Source organism: Colias eurytheme, chromosome 14 (assembly GCF_061535395.1).
Source record: "Colias eurytheme isolate Ceu_HAF_F1 chromosome 14, ilColEury1 Martin Lab GWU primary, whole genome shotgun sequence".
Classification (NCBI taxonomy): domain Eukaryota; kingdom Metazoa; phylum Arthropoda; class Insecta; order Lepidoptera; family Pieridae; genus Colias; species Colias eurytheme.
Window position 1 is genome coordinate 9,023,248 of NC_142993.1, and position 25,882 is coordinate 9,049,129.

General features: G+C 31.0%; 1 protein-coding gene across 1 annotated transcript in view; it reads left to right on the plus strand.

The window, feature by feature from the left end:
• Toll-6 (Toll-like receptor 6) overlaps positions 1 to 25,662 on the plus strand; it is a 116,628-nt gene extending 90,966 nt beyond the window's left edge. Inside the window, exon 2 of the mRNA XM_090109769.1 lies at positions 25,475 to 25,662. The gene's annotated coding sequence lies outside the window, so the exon portion shown is untranslated. The remainder of the gene's footprint in view (positions 1 to 25,474) is intronic.
• Positions 25,663 to 25,882: the final 220 nt, after the last annotated feature.

The following is a 25,882-nucleotide window of genomic DNA, read 5'->3' on the forward strand; positions in this document are numbered from 1 at the left end:
AGACAAAATAATAACACCTTAGCCGAGATTTGGTTGCAAAAAATAATTGAGTAATTCCAAAAGGATACAGGGAATGTAAGAAGCTATTTCGCAGCAGCAAATTACGGTTCGGGGAATCAAATTCATCGAAATGAAATGGGAGAATTTTCTTATATGCTTTTATGATATTAATGCGGAACGAGGTTTTAGGAAAGTTTTTTTGGCACAATGTTAATAAATTACTTTTGTAGAAAAGCACAAGGGAAATCTACATCAATAGTAATATTTTAAATAAGAAACATTTTATTGTTCGCAATGGAAAATTCATAAAGTTAACTGATTTGTAAATTTCTTTCTTAAAATTGGCCAGCAACAATTCAATTTTACATTTCACTTATATAATTTTGTATTTCAATTCAATCCTATTTTATGTCCATTTTTTTATTTTTTCATATAATAATTTCTAAAGCTAGCAAATAAATCTTATTGTTTTAATTTTTCATTGACTCCGACTGTCTTCGATATTATTAAAATAGAAAGTTCCACTTAAAAGCTCTTCCTGATATTAAAATTCAATTAACCCAATATTTATAATTGTTCTAGTTCTTCACTGTCAATTTTTCATTCGCAGAATCTTCAATAAGAGAAAGCATATTGCTTGTTATTGCACAATTCAGTTGCAATAATAATCTGTTTATTTAATCGCAATAATTCCTCTTCTAAATGAAATATTTTATACAAAAGACACGCTTTATTACGACTCCTCTAACGTAGTTTTATTAGTTACTAGCGGTCCGCCCCGGCTTCGCCCGTGGTACATATTATTTACGTTTTCTCTACATAAAAACCATCCTCGTACTTCAAGGAATATAATAAAAAAAGAATTATCGAAATCGGTTCAGCCGTTCTCGAGTTATGCGCTTACCAACACATTTTGCGATTCATTTTTATATATAAGATGTGCTTGGAATATGTCTGAAGGAAATTCTCTGACATATAGTGACTTGCAAAGTTATGTGTTACGTGCAGTTAGCAATAAACCTGAGTAAAACAGATGATGCTGCTAGTATTATAAAGGAAGATTTTATTATTTCAATAGTAGACAGCTTCATTATTTCTGTGTAAAGAGGTTGCTGATGATTATCATAAAGTAAGGCTATCAATTAAATCTACAACTCCGCCACGCATTATGTCATCCTATCCTATCCTATCCTACTAATATTATAAATGCGAAAGTTTGTGAGGATGGATGTTTGTGTATACTACTGAACCGATTACAATGAAATTTAGCACATATATAAAGGGTAACTTGGATTAACACATAGGATAGGTTTTATCCCGGAAATCCCACGAAAACGGGAACTATGCGGTTTTTCTTTGAAAACGCGGGCGAAGCCGCGGGCGGAAACTAGTCTATTATACATATAATATTAATATTATCACGACCTGAAGGAAAAGTAATAAAGCAGTTATACTATTGTCAAGATGGCATATTATCAGCTCTATAATTGTAATTAGCACAATCTTTCTTCTGCTACAATACAGATATGAAAAAATGAAAAACATATTCAGTATTTTTCATTTGTTCAGTTTTATTTCACATTGAACGTTATATCGGATGTAACAAACAAAAGACGTATCATAATATTATTCTATTAACAATACCATGCAGTTATTAAAATGTAACGATAGCAGAATTGATTGTAAAACTTTCAAGCATTTATTTAATTAGTAAATAGGTGTAGATAGGTTAGTAGCGCTACATGAGGCTAATTTGCCACATTTTAATTCAGTTGTCTCTTTTTCGCTCACGATAGTTGAATCATGCCATCTCACTTTATCGTCAAAATCGTGTGTGTTCGTGTGCCGCTTTTGAAGATCCAATGTTGCGTAACCTATCTACACCTTTTTACTTATAATATCAATGCTTTCAGGTATGTAAGTATATTGTTTATCCTTTGTAATTCACCAAAATGTAACTTTTCTCATAGATATGATACAATTGCAAATTATAGGCGTAGGGAGCGCGTTCAACCGTTGTTTATCTTTAATCGCCCTCATTTTTTAGCCATTTCATCCCTTTTGGGCCGGTGTTCAAAAATTGGGGTTCCGTATCTTGGATAAAACGGCAGTTAGTAATAAAATACGGGCAAAACGTAATGTTTGTGCGCATTAATTAAAAACAGCTAGTCATTCTTTTTTTAATTAAATCTAGAATATGGATACACTTTTTATGGGCTTATTTTTACTTGTATTAAAAGTTAAAACATGCTTGGAAAATGTGTAATTATTTTAGACCATTTTTTCAGGCTCTACGTTAATATATCTTGGAGAGTAATTATTAAAATAGGTTTATGTATTTGAATGTTGAAATAATATTTCAAAAGCATGTTGGTTGAATGAAAATGTTAAATTATTTTTGTGCGCGTATGTATTTAAAATTTTAAACTTTGCTATTAAAATACATTTATTCATACAAAAAATATTTTTATTTTTTAGCATAAAATCGGGCTTACTACAAAACATAATTGTAACGCTTTTTCAACACATTTTAAGTAATGACTACAAAAAAAAGGTTTCAATTTTTTAAACGATTTTGAAAACGCGTCTAATTTGAGAGCAGTTATTTGTAGTGTAACTTAAAAAAAAATATTATCTGTATTAAATGTTTATTAAAATCGTTATAATCGAGTTTTCCCAGCTTATTTTAATCTTATCTCTCTATTCTTGTTGTAACAGTGTTTGTTATTTTTCAATAGCTGTAGAACATTATGTTCTCCTAGTAGATACATAATATATGAATGGCTAGATAAATAAATAGGTTCATTAATTTTTTTTTTAAGTATCTAAGTAGATATTAGTACTAAATATTCAGTTTCTTATAATACACACCGATAATAATTTAAGACTAGATAGCGTCATGGAAAATGAATGTATATTATTGAAATTACTTACAATCTAGTTTAATAATATTATAATATTATCTGTACTAAAACTTTGCAGGTAATCCAATATGGCCGGTTCTAAACTGAATTATGTGAGAGCACGCGGCTTTCTTAACCCTTACTCATGATTCTGCTTATCTCATCGACATGGGATTCAAATGGGGTCTTACCCACTGTTTATGTAAGATTTGTACTTATCGGATATCCAGTTTGCGTATTAGTTTGGGTTTGTTTGGGACTTGTTTCTCGATTCGTACATTTTGTATGAGCTTCATAATGGGTTTCATGAATGGTACTGGATTTATGTTTCGCTTTAAAAGGGTTGATAAGTTCTCTAAATCATATCAATGTGTTGGTCTCTAATCAGATATATAATAAACTAGCTTTCCGCCCGTGGCTTCGCCCGCGTTTTCAAAGAATAACCCGCATGGTTCCCGATCCCATGGTATTTCCGGGATAAAACCTATCGTATGTGTTACCGTATACTTATGTATGCTAAATTTCATTGTAATTAGTTCAGTAGTGAAAGAGTAATAAACATACGTATGAACATATACGTACATCCATCCTTACAAACTTTCGGTTTTATAATATTACTAGCTTACCGCCCGCGGCTTCGCTCGCTTTGTCTAAAACCTAATAAATTATATACTAAAACCTTCCTCTTGAATCACTCTATCTATTAAAAAAAACCGCATCAAAATCCGTTGCGTAGTTTTAAAGATTTAAGCATACAAAGGGACATAAGGACAGAGAAAGCGACTTTGTTTTATACTATGTTGTAGTGATTATTAGTAGGAAGTATAAACAAACAAAATATTTCGTAAATTACTGCCATTTACACAAAATTCGAGTACAAGATAAATACGGTTAATATTGCTTAATACAATTGATTGGGGTAAAAGTAACAAACATTTAGACATTACGAGAACAACTGTCACAATTCTCTCATACCTAGTTTTTGTTGGGAAACTTTCTACGCAGTATATTACGAAAATTACGATGTTGAATTTATCACAGAATATTCTAGACCTGTACAAATGTTTGCGAAGGAATTTGGTAATAAAGGCCCGCAAGAATTTCGTGTAGTACAATAGTAAAGTAATTTTCATTGTGTGTACACAAATATTTTTCTTATTAAACTTTTGTTAAAGTTAACCATGCTTTTGTTGTTTTGTTTTGTTTATATAGTTTTATTTTTAACAATAATGCTACGAAAAGGCTACGTAATAGTATTCTGGTAAAATTAATTACCATATTATAACACATTAGGTACAATTGTGTTTACATGCAAGTACCGATTTATCTTCAATACCACAGCCACTCAAATTTATTTTTCGTAAAAAATATTGTTCGACCTTCTACGCCCATACATGATACATCTCAATTAGACAGTTTATGAAAATGAGTTTAGCGAATAAATGGGAAAATAAACAAAGAAATAGGTACCTACCCGAATATTTTCCGTTCCTATGGGATTTCGTCCAAATCTGTTCAGTGGTTTAGGCGTGAAGTAGAGACAAACAGACAAACTTTCACATATATAATTTTATAGGTAGAATTTATATTTGTTTACACTGGCTAAATTTGCTATCATTTAGAAATCATCTAAATTGTATGTGAAAACAGTTTATCATCCAACAGTTGGCTTATATTTTTAATACATTGCACTTTATTTTAACACTAGCTTACCGCCCGCGGCTTCGCCCGCTTTGTCTAAAACCTAATAAATTATATAAGTACTAAAACCTTCCTCTTGAATCACTTTATCTATTAAAAAAAAAACCGCATCAAAATCCGAGGCGTATTTTTTAAGATTTAAGCATACAAAGGGACATAGGGACAGAGAAAGCGACTTTGTTTTATACTATGTAGTGATGATCACACACTTGATATGCAAACAAGCAAATAATATCATGTTAAGAATGACATTGAAACCGGATTATATTAACACGAGTACTTTTAATTAGTTGACAAACAATCACGTGGGAGGCGCGTAGGCGACGCTAAAACATTATAAATTTTAACCCGATACGGATTTATATCGGAACCAACTAGCCATACTTTATTGTTTCTTTACTTTATTTATTAGTGATTTTTGTTTAGTAGAAAGCAGTTATATTAATTTATTGATTTTTTATACAAAATATATCTATTGAATTAGAAATGTGACGAAAGAACGATATTGGTTGCAACTGAATGTATGAAAACAAAATCACAAAATCAATGGGAAATTGTTCTAACAACTGTATAATTTTATATTGTTAAAAATGTACATACTCTTAAAAACAATGAACATACTAACACTCAAGGAAGTGTGGTCCTTAATGAAGCGTATCCTGTTAACGATAGTGCCGTATCAAATATAAAGGAATTTGGGTTATTTCCTACAACTTTCATTAAAAACCATTTTATTAAAGGGTTATAAAAAGAATGCTGTAAATTCTATCAAAAATTATGTTCTTTAGCTACTACAATGTAGCTACAATAAGCTTATCTATAATGGCTGCTGTACACGGGTAGAGTAAATGGTAGAGTAGAGTGGTAGAGTACTAACTATACTACTTACTATACTTATGTAGTAGTAGTAGTAGGGTAGAGTACTACAATTTCTACTAAAACTGGTAAGAGTAGCATGCTAGTTCACTCTACCCGTGTACAGCACCCATAAGAATTATAAAGAAAAGAAAATTCGTAAAATATGGAACTTACTCGAACTACTAGAAAATAACATTATTGGGGTTTAGATGTGAAAATAAATTTTGATGATGAAAGGTAACTAAACTTGGAAACATATTGCAATACGCCCACATTAATAATGTCATCACCAAAAACCACACATCGGAAGTGGGATGGGAAAAGGAAGGGTTAATTACACTCCTTACACGTGCAAAGATTGATAGCAATATAAGAAACTTCCGGAAGACGGTTAACGATGAGTGAGAACCAATGCTTAAAGCCATTTTTATTATATCTTTGTTTTTTATTATTAATATTGATAGAAATAGACACTAGATTCCAAATTATTAAGCTTGATAGTAATAACTTTCAACACTGAAACTGATAAATATTTTGTACTAGCTTTCCGCCCGCGGCTTCACCCGCGTTTTCAGAGAAAAACCCGTTCCCGTAGGATTTCCGGGATAAAACCTATCCTATGTCCTTTCTCGGGTTTCAAAATATCTCTATACCAAATTTCATGCAAATTGGTTCAGTAGTTAAGGCGTGATTGAGTAACAGACAGACAGACAGAGTTACTTTCGCATTTATAATATTAGTATGGATACATAGAACTCAGGACTTTTTCTATCTATCTATCTATTATCTATTTTCTAAATAATATTTAGATTAAGTACCTAAATCATGATGCAGTATATGCTGAAAATTTCAGTTACCCTGATTACTGGTTATTAATCAGGTCTGATTAGTGAACTGTTTATATTGTGGAGTATGTACAGAATACACACTCCACTATATAAATAGTTTCCTATGATCACAAGAATCCTATTGATTATAGAGCAAGGAGCATCTATACAGTTTTTCTGAGCATTTTTATTCCTCAGGGACTCCGTAATGGACCACGCATTAGTGACACCGAAATCATTTTAGTCTGTCTCCTATAATGTATTGGCAATTGATTTTCTATGAACTACGGTCATTGATTTTGATTAAATATAATTTATATCTATTATACTTGTATTAATATAGCGTAAAATGCGTAGTATTTTTTGTGAGTTAAAAGAAAAGTGACTCTGATTATGTTGTGTGAAACCTATAAGTAAAGTTTTTATTTGTATGAGTGCTAAGAATTATATTATGTTTTTAGTTTTATCTATGACGTTATAGCAAAATATTTATTATAGTTGTAGGTAGTTTATTTTTATTTAAACAAACTATTAATAAAACTGAAAACATGAACTTATAGTGACTTTAACATTAGGTTATAAAATCTGTTAAACTGATAACATTAATTATAATTACCGCAAAAAGTATCAAGGTCCATTGAATATAAAATCGATACGCAAGCCCGTAGTTCCATTGAGAGTCAAAGTATGGCAAATGATGTCATTACGTCACCACAAGGGACGCACCATTGCTTTGTAAGGATATGCTTTTAGCGTTTATACCACTTTCTAAAATAAAACCTATATTTATACAATTCTTACTTTGTTAAGCTTTTGTTGTATTACGCTAAGCGTAGTAAATTGGCCTTAAAAATACTATATCTGGATTTTTAATTTGCTCTAAGCTTTTGTAAATATTATGAAGCTTGGCGCAGTAAACTGGCTTTTAAATGCTATATTAAGAGGATTATTAACTAAAGTCGATAACAATATGGATTTTAGTCAATTATAGATAGTGATTACAAGCACAAAATTGTGATCAATCTAATAAAATTACATTGAAATTTTGGTGACATAATTTATTACTATAATTAAAACATAAACCTTAACTTTATTCACTTTAAAAAAGTATATATTATGTTCATACATATTGTATTTAAGTATTGCTTGTAAAATGCATCCTATAAAAATAATATCTCCTCACAAAACAGTTTGGTGAGAATATAACGCGTTAATATGACATGATTAACATGAAATTGTCCTCGTTTACGACGGTAATTGATATTGTCCAACGACACGATTTCAATAAACATCCACTTATAGACGCTTCATATAATTATAGTTTAACTAGCAAAAAATTGTGTTTAATATTAATAGAAAATATTTAAAGTACAAGCAAATTGCAGTAAAAAAATATCTCCATAACAAACATGATCATAGAAAACATATTTTGCTGTATTCTCAGTTACCTTCAGGTTGTTATTGCAGGTGATGTTATCGGAAAAACGGTCTAATGATTTCTCTATTTCTAGTCCCTGTACTCTACTTTTCTGCACGTGTTACCTTTAGAAAGAGAATTATTCCAGTATAAAATATATTCATTTTCATGCCCGTAAGAATACAAAATGCATAAATTTTCATTTAGGAAATTTGTTGTTTATTACTAAACGGACATGTTATATTATAGTGATCGAGCTTTGGAATGAATATCACTTTTTTATTTTATATTTCAACGATACAATATAAATATTGTTGTATTACTCGATTAGATTTATTATAATACGAGTCTGTATCGAATATCACGTACAACAGACCGTTTCATATTTATTTCCAAAGCTAACAATAGAACATCGAAATAAACAGAATTAGAACTAGATTATACAAATCTATTTACTGAAACAAGAGACGAAATATGAAACAATATTTGCCATCCCACATACCGAATTCAAACAAACATTTGTTATGACAAAACACTCTTACTACAAAATAAATAAAGCTCCGAATTAGCTAGTGTATTTATCATTATTAGTATATTTAATGGCACGTCACACTGACCGATAATCGCGAACTGCGAAAACAAACTCTATAGAAAAAATATCGAGGGGTGCTCGCATACATATATTTCAACTGCATATTTCATCAAGCATCGTGTTTATAAAAGGAAAAATATTTTCATAAAATAAAGAATATTTATTTATGTAAGAAGTTTATGGCATTAAATAAGCATAATATATGTTATATAATAATATAAGAGATAAGTTTTGACCAAGCATTGAAAAATCGGCCCTTAATGAATTAAAATAATATTTATATGTAATACTTGAATACGAATTTAAATATTAACCACATAATCTATGCCGCTCTGTTATAAATTATATTATATTGTTACTTAATCGTTTTTTGTGCGAAAACCAACAAACGAAAACAAACCTAGTGCGGGAACCAATGAATCTCATAATTATATTAATATCAAATTATTAAATTAATTAATATTGTGAAATACACCATATTGTAATAATCCTGTCTTGTTAAATAAAGGAATTATTTATTTTATTTTATATAATTATTTTACATAATAATAATGAGACATTAAATCATATTAATTATGCTAAACATATTGAAAAATAAAAATTTCTCAACATTTTTAAAACAAAAGGAATACAATTCACTTAATATCAACGTTCATACCTAGAATAAAATCAGAATAAGTATGTACCACAAAACACAGCGCTGAGATATTCTACGAGCCATCAGTCACGCAAATCATATTCGTATGTTTGTGTGAAACAGCTCTAAACTTGGGGCCACTAGTCACAGTTAAGCTTAAGCTGGTTATATTTTGATGGGGATTTATGGCGGGGGATCAAAAGTTTTCAACCCTGTACGAATCATGCTGAGTTATTTATGTTGTACGCATTTTACACAGTTTGATTAAAACACTAAATTGTCTTATTTGTTTCCATCTGCTTCTTATTTGAAAGTTAATGAATTCTGTTCATGATAACGAAAAGTTAATATTATGATTGCATGATATTTCAATGAATATACCATCATTAATTTTATCAGCACCAATATTTTAAAAGTAATTTTGTTCGTATCAATATATACATAATATACCTTTCCACAAATAAAATGTTTCAGATTGTATAAAAATCTTCTATTGGACTCCCAAAAGTGTTGTAGATTATTTATTTAATTTTATATCATACTAGGTTTCCGCCCGCGGCTTCGCCCACGCAGTCAAAGAAAAACTCGCATAGTACCCGTTCCCGTGGGATTTCCGGGATTGCGTCATTTTCCCGGGATAAAAAGTAGCCTATGTCCTTTCTCGGGTATCAAAATTGGTTCAGTAGTTTACAGAGTTACTTTCGCATTTATATGGATTATTATGCTTGTTTGTTGCTGTCTTGGTTTAGATTTCCCAAAAGATATGATTAACAAGTTAGGTACCTATACTATGTTTACAGCGGCATATTCTATATTCTACTTATAAAGTAAAAAGTACTGCATATTTTCCCATTTTCATTCCCAGCAAATTACGCAATCCACAATTCCCAATAGTAGGAAGGATTCTATAATCTATACTATAATATTATAAAGCTGAAGAGTTTGTTTGTTTGATTGATTGATTGTTTGTTTGTTTGTTTGTTTGTTTGTTTGTTTGAACGCGCTAATCTCGGGAACTACTGGTCCGATTTAAAAAATTCTTTCGGTGTTAGAAAGCTCATTTATCGAGGAAGGTTATAGGCTATATATCATCACGCTTCGACCAATATGAGCGAAGCCACGGGGGTGAAACCGCGGGGAGCAGATAGTCCAATATACAAGTAGAACTGAAAAGCAATAAAAGTAACGTGTACGCAAAGTCGTAATGGTAATAACAGGTGTAATTTATATTCTCATTAACGTATAATTTTAATGATACTCCATACGCTCGTAGTTTATGAGTGGCAATTTATGACGCTATGAAATATGCGACATTATCTGCGAACTTTATGTTCTTAAAGTAAATATGTGATCGGACTCAGTAGCGTATAAAATGTTTACCTTTGAAATATAGTTTTAGCTTATGGCTAATGTGTGAAACTATTGAAGTCTAAAGTACTTGAAAAACAATTTTTTACAACGACTAATTTAAGCGATATAATCAAGATTAGATTATAAGATTCAGGAAAATTCATAAATTTCACATACCTAATAATTATTGTTTCCTTCCTATAACGATAAGTACCTGGAATATCGATAACCGATAGATTTATCATATTCTCCGTATAACGTTAATAAAAAATAGCAAATACAAAAGCTCAATAAATTGCAAAACCTTTAAATCTACCATCATTTTGATAAAAAAATAAATAAGAAATCATACTCACACGTTCCATAAACTAACCTAAAAGTGCTATGCAAAAAATGCCTACAATTTTATACATCTGTTGAAGCCAAACTACAATCTAAGCGCATTTATTCCCCATATTTACCAGTACCATTTATTTATACGAGCATTGTTTAATCATTGGGGTCGGCTTGATTTGTCGTATGTGACTGTACCGCACTGCAGTGACATTAGATTTTTTATGCGAGGGGCGCGAATGTTTATTACAATCTAATGTGTATGATTCTTAATATTCTATACTTTAGTAATAGATGATAGGTATTTTTTTAGTTGTATGAATGGTGTGATTAAAGCGAGTGACAAAAGTAAACATACTTTATTTATTTATAATTTTTGATATCATGTTCTTCATTCGGTGTGTGTAAGAGTTAAAATTTATTACTCTTAAAATATTATCGATTTGCAATAATCAGTATCAAACATGCATTCAATAATTCATTTAACAGCATTTTATTAAAAAAAAAATTCTCAAATACAATATTTTTACAAACTAGGTTTTTTTCTTTCTTAATTTGTACCAAAAATATGATAAAGGCAAGTTAAAACTTCAACATCACAATAATTACAAAAGTCTCTCGTGTTTCCGAAACTAATCCGTAAAATGTCTTACAAATTACTTTTTTTGACAGACAGGTACGTTATTTTTTCAGCTTTAGTTTAGTAAAAATAACCTGTCGACGAAACTGTACACTGAAATGTTGCTAATTCCCACCGTGACTTTGTAACAAATAGATTTAAATAGAAACCCACACTGAATAATGTTTCAGAAATGATTTAGTGCGGCCTTAATAAATCTTCATGGTGTAAGATGAGTCTAGAAGTGTCCATTGAATATGGCGACACGTTTTTGTAGCGGATTTATTCTTCTTTTAATTTATTTGTTCATGACATAACATATCAGTTTTCGAATAACAGGTATCGTTGTTTGGGTAATAGAATTCCATGATAAATGATGACATAATGAACATACATAATATTCTCTCCTTTATTTCGATCATCATCAATAAATATAATTGTAGTATTTCATTAATTTCAAATCTATATATCAAAATGAATCCCTTTTTCCCTTGGTCACGGCATCACGCGTAAACGGGTGGACGGATTTCAATAATATTTTTTTTTATAATATTCCTTGAAGTATGGGAATGATTCTTATGGAGAGAAAATGTAGATATGTACCACGGGCGAAGCCGGGGCGGACCGCTAGTACTTATATAAAAATATAATTAATAACACAATTATACAGTTAAGTTCATCATTATAATAATTTAAACATAAAAATGTGTTTCCTTCTTTCTATATCGTAGTTCTTTATTTGTATTTCATTAATATTACTAGGTATACTATAACCTATTGAAACATTAATGGAAATCTCAATAAAGACAACAATAACGTATACTTTATATTCCTATACAATGGAAACACTAAACAATGCACATAGACTAATAGCTAGTTATGGCACAATAAATTTATTAGGTCAGCTAACTTGAATTTGTAGCATTATGTGCTATGACGTAACTGTCTAAGTTCGTAGATGAGAATGAACTGAATAAATTAAAATGAACGATGCAATGAAGCTCTTAGTTATACGTTTTAATCTTTCTGCAAGTTTTCTTGGTAATTGTTCAGGGTTATAAATTTGTTAGAGAGAGAATGCGAAATGAAAAATATAAAATATTTAAAAGATTGGTTTGAGATACTTGCCTCTATTAAAAAAATGAGCAATCAATGTACTATGTACGTAAGAAATTGTTTAACTAGGTAGGGATTCTTTGTTGTAGAACCTATAAACTGTTCGCCTTCGTTCCGCACGGGTTGTAGCGACCAAAAAGAAACAAAAATTATCAGGAAGTACCTACAACGTTTTGTGAAAGACTAAAAATAATGATACGGTATTTGAGTTCTTTTTGCAATTAATACAATCGCTCAAATAACAAAGTTCACAAATCTACTACAAGGGATAACTCCTGATACACCAAAAGTGCAACACAATCACATCTCCCTTGTTACATGTAAATTAACATAACCGCCATATTATAAACCAGTTTGTCATGTTACATCACAATGACAGGTTCGCTCCGATGAGCCGGAATAAGCTCAAAGCTTTGAATATAACGTCACTATTGTCTGTTTACACATGCCTGATATTGATGCCTGTTAGTCAAATTAGTGGTAAGTGTGGGTACATGTAGGTATACGGTCGGCAACGAAAGTTCCGTAGTCGTGTGCCATCGGTACGGTCAGCAACAAAAGTTCCGTAATTATGTTACTACTAATAGCTACATTAAAATATAGGCATATGTACATTTTATGCTAAAATGCAGAGCTTATAAACTAAAAACATTTAAGTTTTTTTTTGGACATTGCTTTTCGGTTTTATTTGTGGACTGTACCTACAATAATATTTGAACAATATTGGTGACCGATATTCGTTGTAGACTGTACAAACAGTTGTACTACAGGTGATATATAAGTGGTAAAGTAAATAATGCTGTTAAATAAAAAATGGTCTGCACTGAAAAAGTCTACTTATATTTACAATTACGTCATTGTCATCATAATATTATGATAATCTTAGATGATAATATATAAAAGCTTAAATATAATAATTAATAACTTTTGTTTGAATGATTTCAGTTTGAGATTAGTGTTGATGAAGCACTCACTCGCTAAGATTATGGGAAAATTAATTTAGTTTGCATTTTTTAAAAGTCTCCAACTAAACTTGGTGACTAAATAAACACTCACACCAACGTGAATTCGAACGAAAAATGAAATTCAGTTTCTGCTTTGATAAACTCTTATTAACGTCTAAAATATAATTCTAAAATAATAAACATTAAACACAATAACCAACGTTCGATTAAGCCACAATCAATCATAAGCTGCATTGCCAATACAAACTAAACGAGGGTGCAATAACTTGAATGTATCGATTATGCTAATTTTATTATCAAAATTTCATTCATCACGGTCGCATGTGCAGCTTTTTATTGAATCTTGCACATTACTGAGAGGCAATAAAACTCTTTCGGTGGTTGATTCTGTCGGGCCATTTGTGACTCATTTTGTTAAAGAATTTAGAAATATAGGGGTTTATTAAGTGAATATAAATGTATTCTTGTTAAACTTATTGATTAAATATATTGTTTTTTTTTTCGTATAATTGTTGTGTTTGATATGCGAAATTATTACGTAGCGTATACTTACGTTTCTACAATTTAACGAAATTTTTAACAAACTTTTTGTGCATGCACATGACGCTATAACTGCAATTACTGTAAAGGCCTTTTCAAAAAGCGTTTATATGACTTGCCTTTTTTAATATTATTCTTTTATTTTTTATCCATAGTTTTAAATAATGTAAATAAATTGTGTATACAGATTCCTACATACAAGTAGTAAAATAATCATGATATATATTATTCACATAACATTAATAAATATTACTTAAACTTTTTATTTAATTTTGTGCCTCATCAGAGGGCAAAATTTCTAAAGTTTCTCTCAACAGCTCAGATTCTTCTGTATTATAGAGTTAAATAACAGTATGGTATAAACCAAATATGAACATGTTCGTTAATTATAGCTTATTAGTTATTTCTCATTAAACTGGGTGGTCTATTCCATCCGGAAGTCATACATAGCTCATAATCATTTGTAAATTCACACATCATATCTACAGCTCATTTACCAGGAAATGACTTACCAAAATCATTAGGACTCATTATATAAACAAAGGAGGGTTCTTAACGTTTTCTAAAGAAAAGAACGATTTCTTTTGAGAAGTAAGATTTTTTCCTGCTTGCTTTGACGTAGCGACGTAGGTAACAAAGATTTTATCATTAAGTTTTTACTTGATAGGAAATTAATATTATTTATGCTTATACATAAATCAATAAACAGGGAACATAATATACTGAAATTCCAAATAGATTTTAGTTTGTTGCTTCATATTGTATAACAAACTTAACATTTTAACACTAGCCTTGGTAGAGCGAAACCAATAATAATAATTATCCTTCTTCCTTCAACAATTTTAACTTCATCACAGACTTTGTAGTCAAGATTTAATGTAATTAGATGAAAATAAACATTTTCCCTTCATTAATAGGGTACTTTTTTCAACATACAACGCAATGTTTGCTCTCAATAAAATTACACGGATTATATTTGTAATCAAACACTTGAGCAAACTCAAACTTGTATTATCTCATTATTGCCAAACAAAATTCCGTACCACGCTCAAGTTTAACCGACGCACACAAAATTATTCGCTTCCATTAGGGGAGTTCCCGAGATTTTGATAAACAAACTTATATCGGAATTGAATAAACAAAATCGTAAATTTTACGTCGTGGTCCGGAGACTGGGAATTAATACCGATACTTTTATAGCTTGTTTCGTTTGAGTTTATGAGTTGTTGTTTTTGTGTGTATGTATTACAGTTTGATATAGTAACGCGATACATCATACGCATAAAATAATGATATGAGAAATCTTTTCGATTTGGCAATAGAGGTTTGTAATAATATATGTCTAAATTAAAACTCATTCCATGCATTTTATTTTATGAAATAAAAAAGAGCGTGTGTGCCAAGCACGCATGTCAGAAGTGAAACTTCTTTGGCAACATTCAAATGTATGTACTAAAATCGTCGCCTAACTCCATTACGTGAACGTATTGCTATGACGCGAAAAATAATATAATGTATTTTATAAACAGTAAACAGTTAATCTATTTAGTGTAGTGTAGTAGTTGTATTTAGGGTGGCATTTTCATTAATTATCATCAGTAAAATACAATCAAAGAGAAATAGCATCTCTTCCTGACTTACAAAGATCACAAGAACCACCCTTATTTTATTAAGTCATCCGATTGTTTACCACAACGCTGGTCAAGCAAGGGGTGACCTACCCCTGATATTAAAGAGGATATTAAATCTTACCTTTGTATCATTTTTTATTCCTTTTCAACCGTTGATATTAAATTTGCTCTAAGAATGCTACTTTGTGTTTTAAAGTTGTCGTTTTCTACGCTAGTTTTTATGCGACTTATAATTTTAATACCGGACTGTTTGCGCTTTTATCGCTCTTTAGGAAAAAGGAAATCATAAGAGATGATATAAAGAGTCGTTTCAATAAGATGTAATTGAAAGGCACTATGTTAAAATAGTATACGAGCATTATACGTTAGAAATTAATTTTTTATTCGGCTTTTTAGAATTAACTGTCCATTTTGTTTTTTAATAGTTATTTCTTATTCGAATCTATATTTTAAAAGACGATATGGCTTATAAACTATATTCAAACGTGAACATAATACAAGTAACTCTTTAACTGTCATATTTCAAGTAACAAAGATGTAAAACCAAATTAACTAACGGTCCAATGATGAAGATTAATATATGCTCGATGTCACGGTCGAATTTCGAGGCCCGTTCCGTAATCTGCCCATTAACACCAATCATTAATCATAGTTTTAATAACAGTTTAACCCCTGGATTAATATATCTTCATATTCATACGGTGTGAATGCGGTTTGCTTATCAAGCTTTAGTATTCAAATTCTTTGGTTTTAACTGGAGATCTAGCCTAAGGCTACATGAATAACGAATTATAACACATAATATTATGTTGATAATTCAGTATGAATATATTATGGTTCATAATGAGTTCGATGTTCGTTTTTATTCCAATGTATTGGGAGAGCCAATAATTAGCTGTATAATTTGCGAATTTCTCAAATAAATAAACCTTATCGATGTAGATAAACGTACACAATGTTTTTCATTTCTATGCGTTGGCTACAGTTTATTTGAAATAACTTCATCAATAAAGTAATTTGTTTCATTGGGTTTTTCACTAGTAAGTCCATTCTAGATACTGGGCATATAATCTAGTACAAAGAGGCCAAACTTTTAATCTAATATTCTAATACCGCAATAATTTAGCTAGCAAGCGCTCTAACTACATTAAAACCGCATCTACCGCATCTATGCATGTCATATCGAGTGCAACTGTTACGAATGTAAAACTTAGCTTTTGTTGTTCACCCATTGTGAACAATTAAATGTGGCAAGATGAAATCATCGTATATCTCTTTGTATTCTTTACCAACATTTGGGGTCACAATAAATAATAATTGTACATTTATGTCTTTCAATGAATTAACTGTCACTTTTAAACGTAGGGTTGTACATATATTTAAGCGTGCCCCGTGTTACTAAACTCGGGGTGTATTTATTATAATATTTTGTTGCAAGCCACTATTTATGGCACGTTTTATGAATTATTTTTTATTAACGGCCAGAATGTAATGGTTATTGCGCATTGATGGGGTTGTAATGTATTTCCTTGTTTATGTTTCTCACGCGTATTTGTTTGCGCATTAGATTCGTTTAATAAGATTTTTGCTGTAGTCGGATTTAGCGAATTAATTTTATGTATTTATTATATGACACTATAGTTAATATCCCATTTATTAAACTTTGTAAAGGTCGGTAAACAAAAAATACCACAGATTTTATTACCTCTAATAAGGTACGGAGAGATTTGAAATAATACTTTGTAGGATTACATACGTAATAAGGATGTCAAATAAATAGATCTAGGGAATAACCGAAATATGCTTCAATAGTCTAAATAACATTGAAATAAACATCACATTTCGTTTGCTTTAAAATCAGAATCGAAACCAACAGCGAAGCAATAATAATGTTACCCGCTGACAAAACATACCCAAATTGTTGGAACTGCCTAATTACATACAAAACTAGTAACATTGAAAAGGAATGTAAATCGTTTGACAATGTTCCTATAACCTCACTCCGGGGACTAAAATTATCGGTTTAGCCCAAGGCTATTTAAGGGAATTCTATACGTTAATAAGCTGTCGATGGAATGAATTTTATAACGCTTTGTCGCCATATGGTCTATAGAAATTTGGCAATTATTTCTTGGTATTGTTATTGGCTATTTTATTGGTCGCTTTGGAACCAATTAGTGAATTGTATAATTTAAGGCGTTACGATGTTATACTGCTGTATAAAATACAAGCTTTTGACTGTGTGTATAGCGAAAATTTTTAAAGAATTATTTACGTAATATTTACGCCAGTATTTTCAAAATCAAGCTTTGTATCAAATTATAAATTAATAAAGCTTGAAATACGGAAATTATTTTCACACATTTATTATCTACACAATATATTTTACATCTCAATTTCTATGGTACTAAATGTTGAATATTCAATGCAAAGGCCCTTTTCAAATAATAGTTTCACTAACCATGATTTTATTGAAGTGAAACTTCTTTTGGCGCGTTGAGAGTAAAATTTCAAGTTTGCGTCATGGCAATACCGTCACGTCACGGAGTAAAGCCGATGATTTTGGTATATTTGTATTATGCCAAAGAAGTTTCACTTCTGACACGTGGGCTCGGCACACATGTTCTTTGCATAAAACCTTCATACCATAAAATTATTCAGTTGATCTCAGTACATCAAATAGCAACTATATGATCTGCACAAAGCAACGTGTGAGCGCTAGTGCGGCCCCACGCACGCACCCTCTTGTTTCATTAAATACGTTTCCGCATATCACGCACTATGTCATTTCCTAACTAGGCATGTGCGTTGAAATATCGATATCGATGTTTTGTGAAGTCAGTTTATTTTAGTATTGCATAAATAAAAATATTTAGTTAAAATTGGTTTCATGAAAAGGTTGTACGGATATTAAAAGATCTAGATTAGAAAATCTCATAAAATAGTTTAGTACTAAACAAAGTTAAAATTTAAATTGCACATGTGGATTGCGCCACCATACCTGCTTGTGTGGCTGGCTCCACCTTTTCATATACTTATTTTGTTTTAAATCGTTGTTATTTTGTTTTAACCAAATGTGGCAACTGTTTATGGAAGGTGTTTATTCAGATAGGCTTTAAGTTAGTATATTATATCTTAGCTTATTATAAAGTTTAGGGTTAATAATTTTTCAATTCTTTATTAAAACTTATTTCTTGAATAACCCAAATAACTACATATTTTAAAATGTATTCTTATTCAGTTTTTGACATAAAACATTATTTCATGAATCTGATCTTTAATGACTTACTAACTGTATTAATTAGAAAATAAAATATTTTGCGATGTCGATATTAGAATGGACATCACTAGTGTACCTAACAGCTATGGGAAGCTATTTGCGGATTGAATCAAATCCACTGAATTGTAATATTATACGGTTAAAACTTTGGTTATAATAATAAGTTTAAATTGGTAGGGGTTTAATTATAACGAAATATAATATGTATTTTATTTTTTAAATAAATTTCAGGCCTAATTTATTCTTCTAAGTATTTAAATTCCTGAAAAAAAAAACTATAAAAACGACGTTTCGAAACCAAACTAACGGCAAATGTAAATAACAATTTATTTAATCATAGATACCATAGTTCTCGGTAACAATTTTGATATATTATCTAAAAAGTTAATACCGCTTAAGAAAACAAACAGTTTCATATTAAATGTGAAATTACGTCCATACATATTTGAGGTAAACTCAACTATAATTATTCCCACGCAACGATAGATAGCCAACATTTTAGTAAACAAGCCGAAATGATGAAAGTTTTGTTCATAGCGTGCTCATGTACATTATATTTAATTAAAATAGTAGAGCTATCAACAACGATCGAAGTAAAAAAGGACGCTGTTTCAAAAACGTCTTTTTTAATATTGTTTCGATCATGTTACTTTGTGATATTACGAAGTTAACAAGTCAATTTTTTTTAAACAATGGCAAATGTAATCAAATTTGTAAGAAGGTTGTAGTATATTATGGACTTTTGGATAAAGCTAGGGCCAGTGCCTTACTTCATCTTAATCTCTCACTTTGCATCTCTAATAAAACCTCCACCAACTCTTCACTTTCGTCTGTATGACGTAGTTACGTTTAAATTCATATTTCATTCGTTAATTTAAAGTACTTTAAACTTTATAATTAAAATAACATCAATACCTACATTCATTTGTATCTCCGATCCATAACAAACGCTCTATAAGACAACACAATCACTGAAGCAATTCCAACCCTAAAAATCAACCATGCTGAGTCAACACCACCGGGATACCTTCATTACCAGTTGCCATGGCGACCAGGGACGCCCAAACAACATTATCATCCCTCTATCAATTTCGCGTACAATTAGTTAGGGCTGATCGGATTTTACAATGCTTTTATGGTAACCAAATTGGCAGTTACACGCATTGGGAAATGTTTAAAGTTCTGTTCCCAGCCACTTTTACTGCTGTTATTGATCCCTTGAATTGTGACTATTTGGTCAGTTTTATATGGTTATGAAAGATTACCTACAGTTTGTGTCATTTAGGGCCGATTTTTCAATGCTTGGATAAAACTTATCCGTCCAATAAAGTATTACACGATGATATTAAAATGTCACGTAAACTGTCAAATGCGGGCAATTAGAATACGTTTTTAAAATGGTAGTTTTATACATTATTCGACGAATAAGTTTTAATCAAGGATTGAAAAATCAGCCCTTAAAGAGTAAAAGCATATACCCTGGTTAACTGGAAGAGATCACTTATAAGTGATAAGGCCGCCAAATAAGTCGTGCTCTTCCTTTTTTATATGTAGTTGTAAAATTTCTTGTACGTACAACTATATTAAAGTGTCAATAAATAAATAAAAATACTTACGGACAGTTATCGTGCATTCAACGACCTTTTTTATGAACGTAACTCGAAATCAATAGATTCTTTAATCAAAAGCTAACCTACACATTAAGCCCGTATTCAAAATATTATTATAATAATACAGAACAAACTCGCATATTGTCACAATACATTCCCTTCGTTTTTTGACCAAATTCTCTTCCCAACAAAATACACGCATAATAATCCACACATACAGAACGGGAAAGAACAAATAAATCTCAAAGTCAAAACATCAAACAGCTTTTGTAAATAGAAGGGCTACTGAATTTTATAACATAAGCCTTAATATTGAGACGGAGTCACGTAACAGACAAGTAAATGTTAATCAAAATACCCAAGACCACCAAAGGTGTTCATTTCCGTACGCTAAATCAATTTTATTTAACAAAAGCCACCGTACATCCGGAAAAGTTGTGAAACAAACATTCTTTAGACCGGTCCTGGGTTTGACTAACATAGTATTTCTTATGGACATAGTCAAACAAATTATTTGGCCATCATGTTTAGTGTGCGCCTTTGTATTGTACTTTGTAATTCAAATTCTAGTTGCAATTTAGCACAAGCAACGGTAGATGTAAAAGTAAATAATTCCCTAAAATTATGGCTAATTATAATACAGACAATGATGATGCTGGTGGCCCACAACACATTCAAATTCTCTTAAGAGCCTCTGCGTGTTGGACCTGTGTCCCCACGTAAGCCGAAAGGACCGGGTTCCTATCTTCCTTCTGGTGGTACCCGTGTATTATGGAGAGAGACATTATGATACTGATAGTTTGATTTGTAAAGTTTACAAACAATGACAAGGATAAAGCCCACATTATATGATGCTTAAAGTATGTGCTAGCTCAAAACTATCAGTCTACGTGTTTCTTTGTATATTATTGTACCTACTACTAACTCCCGCAACTTAGATGGAAACAGAACCTACGTCTTAATAACGATTAGTATTTCTTTTATATTTAACCATCTAACATATTATATTATTTACACTTCAAATTATTTAAATTACACATTTATTAACTTTTTATTGGTATTATTGAATCTAAATAACGAATTATCAATATATTTAGATACTATTTGGTTATAAAGATTTTATAAGCGTTTCATGATTTTATATGTGCAATTTGCATTAACACTTTTAATATTGATTCTTTGTAATTATCACTTCGACACGGGTGAAGCCTAATCAAGTTTTACATGTATTTAAATATTATATCTTGAGTGCAATAAATCTGTGTGGGTATAGCATTTGTGTGCTACAAATTAGTGTCGTAAATCGTGTGGGATTTTTATTACAGCAATCATTGTAGATGAAGAATACTTTCCTCGGAATTCAAATATTTCTGTCCTATTTGAGATTCTTGATACTTATACTAATAATACATACATACTTACTTATTATTAATATTATAAAGCTGAAGAGTTTGTTTGGTTGTGTGTGTGTAACTCAAGAACTATCTACTAGTCCGATTTGAAAAATTATTTCTGAGTTAGATAGCCCATTTATAGAGGAAGGCTCTATAATATCATTACGCTAAGACCAACAGGAGCGGAGCACTGCGGGTAAAACCGAGGAGCACAGCTAGTAATACATATTAGTAACGTTTCCTAAAATAAAAATAGGTGAGATTTAAGATGAACATTTGTATTTGATAGAGCTATTTGGCGATAGTGGCCAATGAAGGCAAACGAATCCGCGGGCTGTAAATTAGTATTATATGAAATACAATTTTGACCTTTCTAGGAAAATTTTTATCACAAGGTTTATTAATTGCCTAATACTTAACAAGGCAAAATATTAGTAATAGTTCAAAAGACAATAACCATGACTAATCCCATAGTAAACATTCCTCCAGACACGAAACGAGTATCGAGTTTGCCGTACAAATGAATACATTCACAAAGACTTCCATTTGACCGGCTATGTTTGCCCAGACAATTCCCGCCTTGTGCCACCGCAGGAGCTACCTACGTTTTATGACTACCTGGTAACCAAATATGTTCGAGTGCTTGCTAACTGAACCTTGGTTTAGCTTTACCTATTTTATGGGTATCGTATTTTATGAAGAGGGTATCCCATGCCCTTATAAGTACATGTCAATAATAGTATTCTTGGAAATATAATACAGATGCACGCAGTGTTTAAATATTATTTAGTTCATCATCTGTATTTCATTACTTGATGCAACATTATAATAATATGTCATTTATTTATTTATTTATTTAGTTATCTAAAAATATCGCTACAATTAATGCATTGTCTTAATTTTTTATTTATTCAAAAAATAAATTGTTTACGTAAGTATATACATATCTCATTATACTAATACTTTCTTCCTCTTTATTATGCGTATGAATAGTTCTCACAAAAACTATTACACTGATTTGATAGAAGCAATATTAAAATAAATCATAAGTTTCATAAGCCAAGATAGAGGAAGCAGTTAAACAACTCTATAATCACCTTCAATACTTATTACATACTTATTACACTTTTACAAGAAATAACCAATCACGCTCCAATTAAAACTTAACACATCCAAGTTAATAATCCTGCTTTTCCAATAAGTAAGTGTTAAGTGCACTAGTTGAAGTTTAAAACAAAGTTGTTGATACAAGTTATAAAAGTGTATCAGGTAGACAATTCAGGAAACTACATAGTTGCTTCGTAATTGGTTGTTATGATAGTGCTGTTAATTTGTTGCTAGAAATACAATATAACGTGTTCGTTTAGGAAATAATAAATATTGAAGTTTCTATTGGCAATACAATAAATATATTTTTGTGTTATAGATTATAATTGCAATCGATAAAATACGTAATTAATAAAAACACATACAAATTATAATAACAGTCTTTCTAACAATATTGCAATCATAATAAAATGTTGAACACATTTAAATTTTAAACGTATAGTAAACAAAAATTCTTAAATCTACCCCATTACGTAACATTCTATAAAATATTCCTCTAAATAATCATCAGTTAATCCTATGAAGGAAAAGTAAACATAAGCAAACCATATCAAACTGAAACGTATAATAAACATCAATAATTAATGGTCCAGTACATATTCCACGTTATTTACGATACGCTCATTAAAATCGATCACATTCATCGCATACATTTATTTGCCCAGTACAAATTTAATGCCTATAAAATCCTGCATCCAACCCCTACGATTCTTAATAGCTTACAACAACTTGGCAACAATTTCAATTGAATGCTAATTACGTAAGTTCTGAATGTTTAATTACTTGATTCTAAAATTACAGTCCCTGCATAAGCATTTACATTTAATTGCTTTGATAACTGCTAAAACTTTGGCTAAGCTGTATCATTTTGGTCTGGAATTGCTAGCAATAGTTTAATTGTTACTTTGTTATAGAGCACATAAAACTATTTATATTAGGACGTTATGCACACTATAATATTCTAGCAGAATAGTCATTATCAACCTGTAGTAAAGTTCTAGAAATACAGATATATTAGATTGAATATTTCTATGTACTATCTGTATTTGAGTTATCCCTTGAGAATAGCAAAACTCTTATTTTATTTATTTAAACACAAGATAAACAAAAACACGAATGCCCTAGTTTATCTTGAGTAAAATTTCATAAAACACAGCAAACAGAATCAAATAATAAAATAGCGCTACACTTTCTACAGTTCAACATTTGTATTAAAAAGCTCTCGTACGAGCATAATATTATTATTCCTTGCAGGCCCTTAGAGCTCACGGTGAGCTATTACTCATCTTTCAGAGGTTCGTTTTTATGGGTGAATGTGAAAAATGCCAGAATTTTCATCCGTTTCTCAAAGTGGCTGGATTAATTCAGGAGGCACTTATATCAAATTGGATTTCGAGCGACTGCCACTCGCGTTCATCGGTTTCTTTTGACCATCCGAATCGCTTCTGTTGGCTCGTCTTCAACAATTATGTATCGTTTCATCTTTGAGCATTGATTGCAAAGAAAATGTTACGGGAATCGGCAATCAAAGTTTTAACCAGTTTTAACCAGTGCAGAATTTGGAATTGTTCTCCAAAAAATTTATGTAATACCGAATTTATTTTTGTAATTATCTAATCCTGTAAAAATTCCATAATACCCTTTAACATGACCTATAAGTCAATTGTCCAAACGAATAACGGCTACAATAAATTGTGTAGACCCGATCAATCCAACAAAAAGCCAGAACATTGCTTGCTTTTCTTTTTAAAACATCGCTTAGGTCTCTATTTGCCCGATAACAAAAACGTAACCTAGTTGCAGTTGTAGTGAATCCGCAGCAAATAGTGTTCATTAAACGCTAACTACGTAATAAACTTTCTAAACAGACTTCAGACTGAACATTACCAGCGTTGTTCTGCGTCCAATTAAAGTTTACATTCAACGGTTGACTCTAACATTACTTCAATGCTTAAATGGTAATCGAAGTATTTAAAATTTACATAGCTTGGGCTAGATCAGAGGATATGGGATAGGGAGGAATATAAGACTATTATTCAAGTTATAATATAACGGCATCATTTGCAAGCGGGTTCATAATTATTGATTTCACATATCTAACTCCATGAATAACGAAGACAGTGACAAGTTCATGATATTATTTCATCCAAAATAATAAATAATAGTTAAAAAAAACTAAAAAACACGCTTTATCAAATTAGTGTATTGTCATCGGTCCTCAATAAATCTACAAAGTTTGAACGAAATCTGGCCGTTTAAAGTGGGTCAAAATCGCGCCCAAAGAAGTCGGTTACAAACAAACATACAAACATACGGGTGAAGCTAATAAAAAGCGTGTAATAAAAAGTCGATTATTGCTTCTAGGTTCCTCCATGTTTAGTTCCTAAGCAACAATATCCGTTGTCCCTTAATAAGCTTAACTCAGCAGTACAACGAAAAATATTATTTACTACGCAGCGTATGACAGTCACCTGAATAGCATTTTTCCCAAAGTGGAGTGTCTCATCATTACCGCAATATGTACTGTGACATGCCTCATGAATATACTCGTACCTGTAGTTTCCAGCTTATAAAACTATATATCTTTGTTACAGTGCCTCCACGGAACGCGCTGCGTACACCTGGCTGCCAGACACCAGGATAGAGTTTTCTTCACCGTACAGTCGACGACAGAGTTCCACCTCCACGGTCTACGAGAGTGACTGATGGTGTGACTCCTTCGACCAGCTCGAAGAAGCATTGTTATAGACTTTTGTGCGTAACTATACATCGATGTGGATTAGCTTAGCTGTACAATGTACATACGTTAGATAAGTTTGTTGATTGTAACGTGTTACGTGGTGAATATTTATTTTGTTATTTACTATGATTAGACGTTTGAAGTTTAGAGGTTAGAAGCCTGATACAATTTCGTACGCAGACTTACTGATATTCTAGTCACTCAATATAAGTTATCATTAGTTCCAAATAAATTATTATGCTGTTGTGTGACAGGCTTTTAA